The 17,596-nt window shown below is 42.0% G+C and overlaps 1 protein-coding gene across 4 annotated transcripts in view; it reads left to right on the plus strand.

The window, feature by feature from the left end:
* Window positions 1-3,906: 3,906 nt before the first annotated feature.
* Window positions 3,907-17,596, plus strand: part of BLACAT1 (BLACAT1 overlapping LEMD1 locus) — a 60,043-nt gene continuing 46,353 nt past the window's right edge. For 3 of the 4 annotated variants that reach the window (XM_056558059.1, XM_056558061.1, XM_056558058.1), the window contains exons 1-2: window positions 3,907-4,089; window positions 4,773-4,947. The gene's annotated coding sequence lies outside the window, so the exon portion shown is untranslated. Of the gene's footprint in view, window positions 4,090-4,772; window positions 4,948-7,668; window positions 7,765-17,596 lie in introns of those variants that run through there. The other variant, XM_056558062.1, reaches the window with a different exon arrangement.

Genomic DNA, 17,596 nt, shown 5'->3' on the forward strand with positions numbered 1-17,596 from the left:
CTCAGGGACGTCTTTAATCTGGGGCAAAATGTGCAGCTGCTTGGGCCCTCAGGAATGATTGGGACTAAGGCAGCTGCCCTTTTTGTCCTGCGTTCAAAATGGTCCGGTCCCATACTACTTTTACCTAATTCGTCACAAGCATACAAATTTTTCTACAATATGAGACCATTAACCAGTTAAGGACGCATGGCGTACCTGTACGTCTTGAGTCCTGTTACCGGGGTTTAAAGCGTTCTCACGACCAGAGAACGCTTTAAACCCCGTGGGTCCCGACTGCTATAAGCAGCCAGGACCCAAGGTTAATGCTGGGGATCGCCGATCGAGCGGATGCCCAACAATATCCCTTTAGATGCCGTGATCATAGTTAATTCCGGCGTCTAACGTGAAAGTAAAACTATCCTGGCAGCTCAGCGGAGCTGATCGGGACTATCACAACAGAATCTCGATGTCCCGATCAGCTTACTAGACGACGGTAGGGTCCTCACCTGCCTCCTGGTCGTCCGATCGATGATCTACTGCTCCAAGCTTGCTCAGCAGGCTGAAGCAGCAGAGCGCTGATAACACTGATCAGTGATATGCTATGGCATCTAAAGATTGCATGGTATAGCCCCCTGTCTGGGCTAAAAATAAAAAAGAGAGAATAAATGTGAATAAGCCCCAACCCTAATAAAAGTTGTAATCACCCCCCTTTTCCTATTTTTTAAATAAAATAATGTAATGAAAAAAATCATTACATAACATTAATCAATACAAGGTTAGCTAAACTGCACAGTCGATAGCGTTCACGTAAAAAAATCTTTGCATTTTTGGTCACTTCATAAATCATAAAAATATTAATAAAAAGCAATCAAAAAGTCCCATCAAAACAAAAATGGTACCGATAAAAACTACAAAAAACAGCACAAAAAAATGAGCCCTCATATAGCCCCATATGCGTAAAAATAAAAAAGTTATAGGGGTCAGAAAATGCCAATTTTAACCCTTTAACGACGCAGGACGTATATTTACATCCTGCGCCGGCCCCCGCGATATGAAGCGGGGTCGCGCTGCGACCTCGCATCACATTGCGTCGGTCCCGGCGCTCATCAACAGCCGGGACCCACGGCTAATACCACACATCGCCGATCGCGCCGATGTGCGGTATTAACCCTTTAGAAGCGGCGGTCAAAGCTGACCGCCGCTTCTAAAGCGAAAGTGAAAGTATCCCTGCTAGTCTATAGGGCTGTTCGGGACCGCCGCGGTGAAATCGCGGCATCCCGGACAGCTTGCAGGACACCGGGAGGGCCCTTACCTGCCTCCTCCGTGTCCGATCGACGAATGACTGCTCCGTGCCTGAGATCCAGGCAGGAGCAGTCAAGCGCCGATAACGCTGATCACAGGCGTGTTAATACACGCCAGTGATCAGCATAGGAGATCAGTGTGTGCAGTGTTATAGGTCCCTATGGGACTTATAACACTGCAAAAAAAAAAGTAAAAAAAAAGTGTTAATAAAGGTCATTTAACCCCTTCCCTAATAAAAGTTTGAATCACCCCCCTTTTCCCATAAAAAAAATAAAACAGTGTAAATAAAAATAAACATATGTGGTATCGCCGCGTTCGTAAATGTCCGAACTATAAAAATATATTGTTAATTCAACTTCACAGTCAATGGCGTATGCACAAGAAAATTCCAAAGTCCAAAAAAGCGTATTTTGGTCACTTTTTATACCATTAAAAAATGAATAAAAAGTGATCAAAAAGTCCGATTAAAACAAAAATCATACCTATAAAAACTTTAGATCACGGCGCAAAAAATAAGTCCTCATACCGCCCCGTACGTGGAAAAATAAAAAAGTTATAGGGGTCAGAAGAGGACATTTTTAAACGTATAAATTTTCCTGCATGTAGTTATGATTTTTTCCAGAAGTACGACAAAATCAAACCTATATAAGTAGGCTATCATTTTAACCGTATGGACCTACAGAATAATGATAAGGTGTCATTTTTACATAAATATGCACTGCGTAGAAACGGAAGCCCCCAAAAGTTACAAAATGGCGTTTTTTCTTTCATTTTGTCGCACAATGATTTTTTTTTCGTCGTGAATTTTTGGGTAAAATGACTAATGTCACTGCAAAGTAGAATTGGTGACGCAAAAAATAAGCCATAATATGGATTTTTAGGTGGAATATTGAAAGGGTTATGATTTTTGAAAGGTAAGGAGTCCTTAAGGGGTTAAACATACAAATTTTGGTGCATGTCGTTATAATTTTTTTTAAAGTGGTAATATAAATAAAACCTACATAAATTGGGTATCACTGTAACCGTATGGACCTACAGAATAAAAATAAGGTGTCATTTCTACCAAAAACTGCAGTGCGTAGAAACATAAGCCCTCCTAAAATTTGCAAAATGGCATATTTTTTTTCACTTCACCCCATAATTTTTTCCCCCCAACAGATTATATTATAAAATAAGTAATGTCATTACAGAGGACAATTGGTGATGCAAAAAACAAGCCCTTATATGGGTCTGTAGGTGCCAAATTCAACACTTTATGATTTTTAGAAGGTGAGGGGGAAAAAACGAAAGTGCAAAAATGAAAATTGTTTGGAGTCCTTAAAGGGGTATTCCGGGAATTTTTTTTTATTTGACTATGCTACAGGGGCTGTAAAGTTAGTGTCATTCATAATATAGTGTCTTTACCTGTGTGTGATGGTTTTCTCACAATTCTTATGTGATTTTCATCCCAATATTTATTTTTAACAGCATACAAAATGACTGCTGTCTCGGATTTTTTCCCAGCTTGCAATGCGGTCGAGACCTGACTCACTAGTCAGCTGATGATAGGGAACCTGTATGCTTCAATGGGTGGAGAGAGCAATCTGCAAGTAATGCAACAGCTGGAGGCACTCTGATTGAAAACCACAGGTCTGCCGCTCATTTATGTTTCAATGGGGGGGGGGGGTAGCTGATGTGTGGGAAGGAGGAACATGGAATTATGGGATTTGTAAGCATACAAGAAAACTGAAAACAGGAAATACAAGTTCAGAGAAAGCTAGCCACAGTATTATGGTAATCTCACAACATAGCCATTTAGCCCAAGACAAGCGCAAATCCTTCCTAAGCATGTCCATTACTGTCTGCCAGGTACATACTAAAATCACCTTCTGCTGGATAGCCCCTTTAAGATGAAAATCCTTAAGGGGTTAAGTGAGCAATGTGAGCAATATTTTTATAATCTGGGTACAAGAAACCAAAATCCTGGTTAGGTTAGGCTGTGGATTTATTTTACCTGAAACTAAAACTTTTATGGTTTTTCCTTTAGTAACCAATCACATCACAACTTTCATATCTTAACGAGGTCTAGTAAAAAAAAACTGAGCTGTTGCTTTGGGCAAATAGAATAATACTTATTTATATAGCACTAACATATTCCTTTACAATTCAGAGGGTACATATATAGACACCAATCTGACATTACAAAATCACACACTAACTATTCAAACTGCATACAATCCATGAATAAAAAAAAAACAGACCATTTTGGTTTCAGATGTAAAATCTGGGCCAATGTGTCAGTCTTCTTTCAAAATATGTCTTTGTCAATGATTGGATGAGTGTGGGGGACATGGAACACATTGGTCATGACTTGCTGCAGACAATAAAATATACACAATATTTTTACATACATGTTATTGTTTTTAACATGGGACACTGTCTCATCTCATAACATATAGATAAAAATCCTGATATCAACACAGACCCTAAAATAAAAGGGACACTAGTCCAGTGCTGAATGGGTTAGTAGCATCTTTCCGAGGCTTTTCCACTGGGATGTATTGTGACATAGACTATCCACCCTCCCTCACTCCCCCTCTCCTATTACCTTCACTGCCCCCTCACTTGCCTGTGCAAAAGGAAACCCACCCGCTCTTCACCTGCCTCCTCACTGCCCTCTCTCCTTATCATCTTTGCTACCTTCCACTGGTTATTCCCATGTCCTGTCCACCCCTCCCTGTTCTTCTCCTGTTCATATGTGGGTTTTCTTTAGTGAGGGATCCCAGAACTGTGACATAGAGCTGAGAATCTGCAGAGAGCATCGGAAAGGTAGGGGCACTCAGCATCTCTGCTTCTATAAGAGAAGTGTGTGTTTTCATGTGTACACTAGTGCACAACAAATGCGACATTATGCATGTGTGCCTTGGGATAGCTAATACACCATTGTGCCTGGATGGTTGTTGGTTTGTTTGTCTGTATGTGAACATGTTTGTACATATATTTGAATTGAAATGGATTGTCATGCACTGGTCCATGTATGTACTGGATTGCGTGTACTGTATACTTTTTCATTTATTTACGCTGTGCACTGTTTACCTAGTATGAACTTACATAGCTTATATCTTAAAATGTGCATATATATATATATATATATATATATATATATATATAATACATGTAATTGTAGCATGCCAGTAAGAAGTGCTAGACAAACAACCCTCTAATAACCTAACTCCTAAGTCTGACACAACAAAACGCTGACATTGTGAAGTCGTGTAAATTGGCTTCTTTACTCATAAAGAAAACCTCTTAAGATCGTGTACTCTCAACCACAATTCTTGTCCTGTAGCTCTGCCACCAGTATTTTTATCCCAAAACAGAGACAGACCCCAAGAGATCCCACCCCAGTCCTGATGTGTGTGATCTGTTAGACAATTTTCTTTCCAAAAGATGGATAAGTCAATACAATGTTTGTTAGTGGGACTTGTAACATGTTTTTATGTTCCTTCTAGATTCCCACCTTATTCAGCTTGTCCCTCTCAGCCCCTCCTTATAAAACAGGGGGACCTCTGTTTATAAGAGCTGATCAGGCGGAAGAGAGCACAGCACAGGATATTCTGCAGCCACAGGGGGACAAAGAGAGAGGGGGACAGACACAGACCTGGCAGAGCTTGAAGACAGAAACCTGTAAGTATCATATTTAAGACATCATTGAACTGAGAGATAAACAAAAATGGGAAAGGAACATAGAAACAAGAAGAGGGAACCGGCTTGGGGGTCACATGGTGATATGACATTCGCTGGAGTTCCAAGTGTATTGTTCTATCTTATGGCAGTGAAAGAGTAAAGCAGCAGATCAGAGAGCAAAATGAGCAGACCATCCTGCCATCTCATAACAGAGGGGGAAGATAAATGGAGGGAGAACGAAATAGAGCAGAGACTGGGTAGTAAATGAGCCTAAAAGATGGAGAAGGTGAGTGTGTAAAATGTAGACATGCACGGAAGAGGAGAGGAAGTGGTGATCATCCATAAAGAAAGTGTGTTGCATAGTCCTCTGTTCTTTCTGTACGTGTTGTGTTTAATAGCCATGAAATGGTTAAACTATTTTAGCCTTCTGCTGCCAGGGGGTATGCTACTGCAACTGTGAGCTGTATATGTAAATACGTAATGTCAGCAAGCAAAATGGAAGGGGCCTTGGTAAGGGTTAAGGACAACCCGAGAGTGGCAGATAGGCCAATGTATTCATGGTCAGAATGGGAGGAGAGATAAAAGACCATAGGGCATGAAAGAGATGGCGAGGCAGTTTAGGATACGAACATTACACTTTCTTAGTGTATTCCTGGAAACTCATTCATTACATACTATTCTATCAATAATACCATAATATGTGTACGAAGCAGATATGCTATAGACAATTGAAAGGTTTGTAGGCAATAGTGTTTTCTGTATAACTATTTCAATTTTTTTGTAGCTTCAGAATAGAAAGAATTTGTTTATATGACTGCTGTCCAAATGCTTACAAACTATCCAAGTATTTACATGAGAAGGGACAAACGTACAGATGGAGTCAGTCAAGTGCTGAAATCATGCACCTGTCACAGATCTCGCCAGGCATGCCACCTATACTTGAGCGTGGGTTAACATTGTCAAATTAGATAAGTGTCCGATTGTACCTCTTGACTTGGCTCTTGGCCTTTTGTGTGGGACAATAATCCGGCAAAATATTTTAATATCAAGGAAAGTTTACAATCCTTGTCTAGTGAAAACATGTTCAGCGATTGCATGATCAGTAAGAAATTGCTTTCTTGTCATTCATCCAATCTTTTATGATGGCCTCAATATTATAGTTTGCCAACCTGATATCCCCTTGTGTAAACAGGTATCTGCTGGATACTAGCAGATGAGTCAGAAGTGAATGCCCAAAATAGGAAAGACAAACGATATGATAATAACATATAATCTACACGTACAGTATAGACCAGATTCCTGGCAAAATGAAATGCCAACGTATCTGTGCATTATATCCTAAATGTAGTCAACTAGTGACCATGTTTGGTCAGTTTCCACATGTATAAATTGAGACTCAAAAGCATGCTCTTTTACATACAATAGATGTATACATGCGGGGAAAGGCCAAATATAGTCCCTGGTTCAGTATTTTTGGGCTCCAAAAGTGAATGGGACCATGCCATTCTGGATACATATAGATCTGCATCCCATTTCAACAAGATTCTGTTGTCTACAATCACTAATACACAGGACTATTACATAAACATACAGGCAGGGATTATAATACAGACACCATTCTATGCTTATGTAAAACCAGCCTTATCTATTTTATGTAAACTGGTGATTGAATGAAACAAATAAAACTAAAATAATAATAATATTTTATATATATATATATATATATATATATATATAATGTGTGTGTGCTACAGTGTTCTGCAAGTCTTTAGTCGATTCTGTATGTATTTATAGCAAGGATAAAAGTAAGAGATATTGAATTTACCGGTATGTTCCCCTTGAAGCTAGTTTTCAGTACAGCAGGAAATCTATATAGTCAATATATATACTGCAGATGAATGAAAATGATATATTATGTTACAGAAAAAGTATTTACAGATAATCTGAAGAAACATTCCCCCGCCTCCTAGTATTATTAAATTACCACCGTGCAGAAGAGAAAAACTATGCGCTGGCACAAATATTATGGCTTTCATACTTTCAACCTACCGTGTTTTTTTAATTCCCAGTAATAAAAATAAAAGTGGTTATCAATTATTGGGCATAAAGAAGCCAGTGATAATACAGTTGTGACAAAATCTTGCAAAATAAAAAAAATAAACTAATATAAAGGTCATTGGGAAAGTGAATTTTGAGAAATGATAACAAAATGACACTGACAGCATATGTTTTCTTAGGTCCTTTAGAGCAACTTTTTTTCTTCAAAAGCAGTAATCAATATAAGTAGTTGCTTCAATGCCAGAGTACCTCAGCAGGGTGCTTGTCCTGCGGTTAAAAAGGGATGATGCTTCGATGGGGTGCCTCGGAGGATTCCTGTTTTCGATCCCAGCTCTGGGTTTTGGAATGATGGTACAGGAGCGAGATGTGGTAAAGTAATTCCTTTATTTTGACAACGCGTTTCGCAAGGGGTCCCTTGCTTCATCAGGTCAAGACCTGATGAAGCAAGGTACCCCTTGAGAAACACGTTGTCAAAATAAAGGAATTACTTTACCACATCTCGCTCCTGTATCATCATTTCAAAACCCAGAGCTGGGTTAGAAAACAGGAATCCTCCGAGGCACCCCATCGAAGCATCATCCCTTTTTAACCGCTGGACAAGCACCCTGCTGAGGTACTCCGGCATTGAAGCAACTACTGACCAGACCAATACCACGGACTATCGGGACAGATGCTTGGCAGCCGCGAGAAACAAACAGTGAATTCTTCACTCGCAATGCGTACATCAGTGTTGTGCCTGAACTAGCGCAACACGAAAAGGTGAGTGTGCCAATCCCACTTTAACCCTCCTTTTCCATCATTGTTATTTTAGTATACTTTATGTCATGGTATTATACCACACTTACGGCACTGAGATAGCGCCCCCTTTGTTACGTTTTTATATTTTTCCACTGCAGTGATCAATAGAAGATATTTAATGGCTGGCGTAAAGCATTTTGTGTTCTGGCCTACAAGTTTAGTTAAATGGAGACAAAGCTGCTCTGGCATTGTGAGATAACAGTCAGCAAGAGAATGGGCACTCTATATACCAGAGGTCAGTAGGAAATGTATAGGTATTGTTTGCCTGGACTGGACACTGTATATATGCTTTTAGAGAATGGGGGGGTTGTAGTAATTGAATATTACACATGAAAAGCATAAAATAAATATTGCTAATGAAACAGGATCATGCTAGACAATTTATTATTATTTTTTTTGCTCCAAAAATATGCCCTGAATATTAAAGAAATGTCAGGAAATTGGCTTTGTCCAAAGAAATTTCAGGAAATAGGCTTTGTCCATGACTCTGGTTACTGAGCAGTGAAATAGTTACTTTATGTTAAGTCTCATACTAGTTACAGATTTCATATACACTGGGAAATGACTGTTTTGGTTACAAGTTAATAGGCATGATGGAAATTCTAATAAGTTAATAGGCATGATGGAAATTCTAATAAGGTCAGTACATTTTTTTTTCATTTATTACCCATCTATTGTTACTCTTTGAATTATTTTATGTCAATAATTATCTGGATTTTTCCATATTTAAGTCAGGCCCAGGGTAGGGAGCAGTGCAACCCTGACACTAATTCATTGTTCCTACCTATTTGGACAATGAGAAATAGAAAAACAAAAAGGAGCACACAAGGCGCCTAGTGCATTATCCTAGGGTGCAAGAGAAAATAAAGTGCTGGTATTGAGCTCACCTTGAGCGCAATAATATGCGCATTTAACCCCGATAGCTGGGGAAATGAAATGATGCCGGAAGTGCTGCACGGCCGTCAGGATGTGGATCCATATGGACGTCTGTCCACAGAAAATGCAAGATTAACCGAAAAGATCCCTCTTAGTCGCCTAAGAGGGATCTTTTCTTTTCGGTTAATCTTGTACTTGGACAATGCTCTCTTAACAGCAGCCCCCCAATTGGGCGACGGTCCCAATGCTAGACAAAGTGCAGGGGCGTCAAGAGTAGACAAACAAAGCGTTAACCAGGAACAAGCCAATGCTCTCTTCTCCATTCTATAACTCTTCCTTAGACTAGATAATGAAGGGGGTTTTGTACCTTAGGATATTGGAGACCTCATACTCTAACTCCTGATTAATCTTAATTGGAGAAGGGGTTTTGTGTCCTGGAACCAAAGAGGAAGCATACTTTTTGAGAGATGAATGGCATTATTTGAGAAATTGTTCAAAATTTTGATTCATTCTCTCCATCCCTTAGACTCTGGGTGAAAGGCAAAAAGACAACCTGACCCCCCAGAAACTTACAGAAAGACTGCCAGAACCTAGAAATTAATTGAACATCCCTATTGGACAAGATATTTTTAGGAAGGCCATGGTAACGCACAATAAACTTAATGAAGATATTGGCAAGGACTTTGGCCGAGAGTTTTTCAATGAAACCAAATGGAATTGCTTGCTGAACATATCCACCAGTACCCATAACACAGTTTTACCCTCTGTGGGTGGTAGATCTGTCCTGAAGTCCATGGACAAATCAGTCATGGGTCTCTATGGAATGGTAAGAGGATAAAATTCACCCGTGGGTCAGAATCGGCAGGTTTTAGGCCAAGCGCAGGTGTCACAGGCAAGCACAAAACCCCCACATTTCTTTTTAGAGTGGGCCACCAATACTTCATTTAAATCAATATCTTTGTGCCCATTACACCTGGATAACCTGCTAATGAATCTGCAAGTTATAACATGCCTCTAAAACTCAAAGATCAAATAAGCTAGGTACAAAAGTCCTGTCACAGGGAACATCTGGGGAAGCTGAATCGTCATTAGCTTCAATTCTAGAAAACAAATCAGGAAAGACTGCAGAAATCACAGCCCCTTTGAATAGTATGGTCTTAGTGTCTGAGTCTTGGGGCTGACTGGCACAAAAGTTCCAGGATAAAGTGTCAGCTTTCACATTTGTGGAACCTGGATGATAAGAAATCACAAAATGAAACCTGGTGAAGTATAAGGCCCACCAGGCTTGACAAATATTGAGGTGTTTATTTGACTCCAGGAAGGTCAAATTCTTGTCAGCAATAACTGTTACAGTATGATCAATATGTTTTAGGAAGTATCTGCACTCTTTGAATGCCTCCACCCTCCTCACTTCCCTGCTGGATCTTTGTTGCCTTGTGCCTGAGAGAAAGCATTCCTGAGTATTGTCTTGCCGTGTATCTGGTCCTTTGCTCTGTGACTTGACCTTGCTCCTCTGCCGCCTGCCTACTGACCTCCTGCTACGTCCTGACTATGCTACTGTGCTGCCTGCCTTGACCTTCTGCTATCCCGATGACAAGCTGACTTATCCCTCCTGTGCCTCGCATCTCCTCAGCCGCCTGTGTGGTTGAGCCATGCCAGGGGTAGCGACCTGGGTGCCGCCTGCCGCAGCAAGTCCATTCAGCTTTGCGGCAGGCTCTGGTGAAAACCAGTGCAACCTTAGACTCCGCTCCCTGGTACAGTCCGATTCATCTGCCACACAGGTCCAGCGGATCCACATCCACCGGAGTTCCTGTCTTCTGAAACGTGAGTGTTACAGTAAGATCCGGCCATGGATCCCACTGAGATACCCCTGCCTGAAGTCACGGATCTTCCCTCCGTTGTGGTACGTCAGTCTCAGCAACTGGCGCGACAGTCGCAGCAACTTACCCAACTGTCTGCTGTGATACAACAGCTTTTGGCCTTGCAACAGCAGCACCCGCAACCTGTCCCATCTCCAGCTCTTGCAGTGTCTTCTGGCTCCCAGCTACGTCTACTATTACCCTCTCAATATGACAGTGATTCCAAGTTATGCAGAGGTTTCGTTAAACAGTGCTCCATGTATTTGGAGCTCATGTCTGAACTGTTTCCGATGGAACGTGCTAAGGTGGTCTTTGTTATTAGCCTACTGTCTGGAAAAGCCCTGGCCTGGGCTACACCTCTTTGGGATTGCGGTGATCTGGTAGCTTCCAACTTAATGGCTTTTCTGGCAGAATTTCACTGTGTCTTTAAGGAACCCGCACCGGCCTCTACTGCTGAGGCGGCTTTGCTGAACCTATGTCAAGAGAATTCTTCCTTTGGTGACTACGTGGTTCAGTTCCGTACTCATGCCTCAGAACTAGCATAGAATGATGAGGCCTTGTGTGCCACATTCAAAAAAGGACTGTCTAGCAGGATTAAAGATGCCCTGGCTACACGTGATCCTCCTTCTTCTCTGACTGAACTTATTCACCTGGCCACACGTATTGATGTGGATTTTGCTGAGAGGCAGGAAGAAGTGCGTTAGAGAGGGAATCTGCTCGGACACGGAGATATCCTAGCCTGGCACCTGTGTTTCAATGTCCACCTCTACAGTTTCCTGCGCCTCTTGCCAAAGAGGCTATGCAAGTGGATCGTTCCCGTCTTACGCAACAGGAGAGATCAAGATGACGCAGTGAGAATTTGTGTTTGTATTGTGCTAGCCCGGAGCACTTCCTCAAAGACTGTTCTGTTCGTGCACAGTTTCCGGGAAAACGTAGGTGTAAATACCACCATATCTGTACAAGTCTTCGCTTCTGCCAAGTCTTCCTTTAGCACTACAGTATTTTTTAATTCTGGATCTGCAGGTGACTTTATTGATGGTTCTTTTGTCCACAAATATCATCTTCCTGTTACTCGGCTTGCCAAGCCTTTGTTCATCTCCTCTGTTAATGGACAAAATTTGGACTGTAAAGTGCTATTCCGTACTGAGCCTCTCGTCATGCAAGTGGGTGTCTTGAATAAAGAAAAGATTGAATTCTATGTACTGCCTCACTGTACATCAGAGATTCTTCTTGGCCTTCATTGGCTGCGACGTCACTCTCTGCAACTAGATTGGAGAACTGGAGAAATTATTCGCTGGGGACAGTTCTATCAAAATCTTTGTTTCAGTCCAGTCCAGCCTAAAATTGTTTCTCGTCCTACTCCTTTGCCTGGTCTGCCTCCACCTTACCAAGATTTCTCTTACATATTCTGCAAGAAACAGGCAGAGTCTCTTCCTGCAAATCGTCCTTACGACTGTCCTATAGATCTTCTGCTTGGTACCACTCCTCCTCGTGGAAGGATATACCCTCTATAGGTTATTCCTGACCAAAGCCATGGCTGAGTATATCCAGGAGAATCTCCAAAAGGGATTTATCCGTAAGTCCTCTTCTCCTGCTGGAGCTGGTTTCTTCTTTGTAGGGAAGAAGGATGGCTCGCTCCGTCCTTGTATTGACTACATGGGACTTAACAAAATCACAGTCAATAACCGTTACTCACTACCTCTTATCTCAGAACTTTTTGACTGTCTACGTCATGTGCGATCATAAGCGCGCGCTACACACAGTTCGACCTCTGCCACAGCCGAGACCAGACGTAGGATAGCTCCACTGAGCGCTGCTCCGTAGAGTATACGAGGGGTACCGTGAGTAAGAGGAGGCAGTTTACTCTGCCTCCCACAATGCTTTGTTGCTCAGGTGCAGCATGGCTGGGGAAAGTGTGCAATATTAATTGTGCAATATAGTAAGGGTGTGTGCCATTCACTGAATGTGTCATATATTGGGGCAATGTATATTGATGTGCCATGTGATCATCCACAATAGCCTGCAATTTGTACTATATTGAACTAAGTGCACACAGATGACAGGAATAGGGGAAGTGCAATATTGTGGCCTTGCAACCTATTAGTGTGTGCAATTGTCACTATGTGCAATAACTACCCGAGCCTGTGCAATATAATTTTTGGGCAATACATAACCCTACCATGTGCAATTACCCCCTGTAACTTTACACATTAAGGTATTTGTACTCTCCTGATGATGCTGAGTCCACGCTCAGTAGAAATGCTTTGAGAGTCATATATTATTGTACAGTATTGCGCTTGTGTTTGGACTGTGTAACTGCATTTCAGGTGGTGAACATAACCACTCAACGCTGCTCTACAAGTGGTGAAGTTTGTTATTTATAAAAAAATTTCCTTGAAGCACTTATTTTGTTATGGTGGTTTTTAACAGTGACCCTAATAAAATCTAAGTTTTTAGGCACTTCTCATTGGTAAATTGGGTAATTTCAGACAGATTTTAAAAACAAGATTTTTTCATAATGCAAGGAACCCATAAACAACCCCAACTCTGGAGTGGCTAGGGATACTTTACCCCCTGACAAAGGAGTATTATCCACACCAAAGATAGGAATGTGACATGAGATTTCAAAGGAAGACCCAAAGAAGTGATACAATTTTAAATCTACAAAATTGTCTGCAGCACCAGAATCAACAAATGCTAAACAAAAAACTGATTTGTCAGCAAAATACACAATGGCTGGTAACAGAATTTTAGACCGAGATTTAGGGGATACCTTTACGTCTGAGTGATCTCCCCCTCACACAGGTGCTAATGTCTCCCAGCTCCTGACGTTTGGAGCAAGTACAAAGCATATTACTGACGTGTCCGCAATAGATATAGACCTTACTGTATCCGTAAGTTCCATCTTTCTTAAGGGGACATTGTTCCCACTTGCATAGGCTCTTCTTCTGGAACCAGAAACAAAGAGAAGATAGAGGAAAACTAATGCCAGGGGTGACAGCTAGATCACCTCTTTTCACCCTTAGTTGTCTGTCCAATCACGGCTTAAGTCATGGCTTACTCCAAAGTGTCAGGAGAGGGATAACTGACCAGTAAATCTTTTACAATATCAAACAATCCAAGTCTAAATTGAGACCTTAATGCTGGATCACTCCAGCCAGATGTAGTACAACATTTATGGAAATCTACGCAATATTCCTCTGTGGTCCTGCTTAACCTCTTAAGGATGCAGGGGTATGGGTACGCCCTTGTGTCCTGGTACTTAACCCCTTAAGGACCCAGCCCATTTTCACCTTAAGGACCCGGGCATTTTTTGCACATCTGACCACTGTCACTTCAAGCATTAATAACTCTGGGATCCTTTTACTTTTCATTCTGATTCTGAGATTGTTTTTCGTGACATATTCTACTTTATGTTAGTGGTTATTTTTCGTCGATACTTGCATCATTTCTTGGTGAAAAATTCCAAAATTTTATGAAAAATTTGAAAATGTTGCACTTTTTATTTACTCTCTGCTTATAAGGAGAGTGGACATCCCAAATAAATAATATATTGATTTACATATACAATATGTCTACTTTATGTTTGCATAATAAAGTTAACATGTTTTTATTTTTGGAAGACATGAGAGGGCTTCAAAGCTCAGCAGCATTTTTCAAATTTTTCACAACATTTTCAAAATCTGAATTTTTCAGGGACCAGTCCAGTTTTGAAGTGGATTTGAGGGGCCTTCATATTAGAAATACCCCATAAATGACTCCATTATGAAAACTGCACCCCTCAAAATATTCAAAATGACATTCAGTAAGTGTGTTGGTTTAGGTCTTTAGGTGTTTCACAGGAATAGCAGCAAAGTGAAGGAGAAAATTCAAAATCTTCATTTTTTACACTCATATGTTCTTGTACAACCAGTTTTTGAATTTTTACAAAGGAGAGAAATAAGCCTAAAGTGTGTAACCCAATTTCTCTTGAGTTAGGATATATCTCATATGTGTATGTAAAAGTGCTCTGTGGGTGCACTAGAGGGCTCAGAAGGGAAGGAGCGACAATGGGATTTTGGAGAGTGAGTTTTTCTGAAATGGTTTTTGGGGGGCATGTCACATTTAGGAAACCCTTATGGTGCCAGAACAGCATAAAAAATCCCCACACGGCATACTATTTCGGAAACAACAACCCTCAAGGAAGCTAACAAGGGGTACAGTGAGCCTTAACACCCCACAGGTGTTTGACAACTTTTTGTTAAAGTTGGATGTGTAAATGATTTTTTTTTTCACTAAAGTGCTGTTTTTCCCCAAATTTTACATTTTTACCATGGGTAATAGTAGAAAATGTCCCCCAAAATTTGTAACCCCATCTCTTCTGAGTATGGAAATACCTAATGTGTGGACGTCAAGTGCTCTGCTGGCGCACTACAATTCTCAGAAGAGAAGGAGAACCATTGATCTTTTGGAGAGAGAATTTGGTTGGAATAGAAGTCGGGGGCCATGTGCGTTTACAAAGCCCCCCGTGTAATGACAGAACAGTGGACCCCACCACATGTAACTCCATTTTGGAAACTACACCCATCATAGAATTTAATAAGGGGCATTTTACAGATCTTTGGAACAGTGGGCTGTGCAAATGAAAAATAAAATTTTTCATTTTCACGGACCACTGTTCCAAAAATCCGTCAGACACCTGTGGGGCATAAATGCTCACTGTACCCCTTATTACATTACGTGTGGGATGTAGTTTCCAAAAGGTGGTCACATATGGGTGGGGGGGGCAACACCAGCATGTTAGTGTAACATTTTTTTAATTTTTTTACACTAACAGGTTGGTGTAGACCCCAACTTTTCCTTTTCATAAGGGGTAAAAGGAGAAAAAGTCCCCCAAAATTTGTAACGCAATTTCTCCCGAGTACGGAAATACCGCATATGTGGCTCTAAACTGTTTCCTTGAAATACAACAGTGCTACTAAGTGAGAGAGTGACATGCGCATTTGAGGACTAAATTAGGGATTGCATAGGGGTGGACATAGGGGTATTCTACGCCAGTGATTCCCAAACAGGGTGCCTCCTGCTGTTGCTAAACTCCCAGCATGCCTAGACAGTAAGTGGCTGTCCGGAAATGCTGGGAGTTGTTGTTTTGCAACAGCTGGAGGCTCTGTTTGGAAACACTGCCATACGATACGTTTTTAAATTTTATTGTGGGGACAGTGTAAAGGGGTGTATATGTAGTGTTTTACCCTTTATTATGTGTAGTGTCGTGTCTTTAGGGTACACAGGCAGGGGTTTACGGTGAGTTTCCAGCTAGAAGTTTGCGCTGCGGCGGAAAATTTGCCGCAGCACAAACTTAAAGCAGGAAGCTCACTGTAAACCCCCCCCCCCTGTGAATGTACCCTGCACATTCACATGGGGGCGGGGGGGGGGGGGCAAACCTTCAGCTGTTGCAAAACTACAACTCTCAGCTTGCACTGACAAACCGTGCATGCTGGGAGTTGTACTTTTGCAACAGCTGGAGGCACACTGGTTGGAAAACCTTCAGTTAAGTTCTGTTACCTAACTCAGTATTTTCCAACCAGTGTGCCTCCAGCGGTTTCAAAACTACAACTACCAGCATGTACTGATCGCCGAAGGGCATGCTGGGAGATGTAGTCATGCAACAGCTGTTGGTACGCAACTACAATTCCCAGCATGGCGAGACAGCCAATTGCGGTTCGTGCATGCTGGGAGTTGTAGTTTTGCAAGATTTAAAAGGCCACGGTTTAGAAACCACAGCACAGTGATCTCCAAATTGTGGCCCTCCAGATATAGCAAAACTACAAATCCCAGCATGCCCAGACAGCAAATTGCTGTGTGGGCATGCTGGGAGTTGTAGTTTTGCAAGATCTAGAGGGCCACAGTTTAGAGACCACTGCACAGTGATCTCCAAACTGTAGCCCTCCAGCTGTTGCAAAACTACAAATCCCAGCATGCAGAAACAACAAACAGCTGTCTTGGCATGCTGGGAGTTGTAGTTTTGCAACATCTGGAGGGCTACAGTCTAGAGACCACTGTATATGTTGCTAGGCAATAACACACCGGCTTCCGTAGTCGCAGGATCGCCGCACCAGGGAGAGGATCGCCACCCGTCGCCGATTGCCACCGGCAAGTGACCTCCACCGCCGCTACCGGTCACAGGACAGTTCCCCCGTACTGCCCCGACTACTGTGGGTGGGCAGAACGGGGGAACCGAACTTTAACCCTGTCAGTCGCTTCTGACCGACCAATAGCAGGGATAGGAGGGGTGGCACCCCTGCCACCTTACTCCTATCCCTTCAGGGGGATTGTGGGTGTCTTGGTCAACAGAGACCCGTATGACCCGGAATCACTGCAGAGCGCAATTTCAGCAGGCATCCCGGTCCGGTCCCCACCCAGCTAGCGGCGGGGACCGAAATTCCCACGGGCGTACAGGTACGCCCTGGGTCCTAAAGTACTTGTACGCACTGGGTCCCTAAGTGGTTAAGGACCGAGGGAATACCTGTACGCCTTGGGTCCATTAATGGAGCTTGAAGCATGCTCGCGAGCTGAGTATGCTTTATATCTGGCCCTTCCTGGTTGCTATGAGCAGTCAGGACCCACGGTTAATGCCTGACATCGCCAATCGGGCTATCTAAATGCGAGGATTAACGCGACGGTTATTTCAGCGGAGCTGATAGGGATATCTGCAGTGAGATCGTGGGTGATCGGTGGGAGGGCCCTTACCTGCCTCCTCGCCTGCCATGGCAGGCTAGAGCAGCAGAGCACCGATAACACTGATCAATGCTGAGCAAAAGCTCAGCATTGACCAGTGTATGCAATCAAAATATTACATGTAATAGCCCCCTATGGGGATAAAAAAAAAGTTATTAAAAGTAAATTAAACCCTTCCCTAATAAAAAGTTTGAATCACCCCCCTTTTTCTATTTTTTAAATAAAATAATGTAATAAAAAAATAAACATAATCACATGTGGTACCGCTGTATGTGTAAATGTCCAAACTATTAAAATATAAGGTTAGGCAAATCGTACGGTAACTGTACGAATTCACTTCATTT

The sequence above is a fragment of the Hyla sarda genome, chromosome 2 (genome assembly GCF_029499605.1).
Source record: "Hyla sarda isolate aHylSar1 chromosome 2, aHylSar1.hap1, whole genome shotgun sequence".
Classification (NCBI taxonomy): domain Eukaryota; kingdom Metazoa; phylum Chordata; class Amphibia; order Anura; family Hylidae; genus Hyla; species Hyla sarda.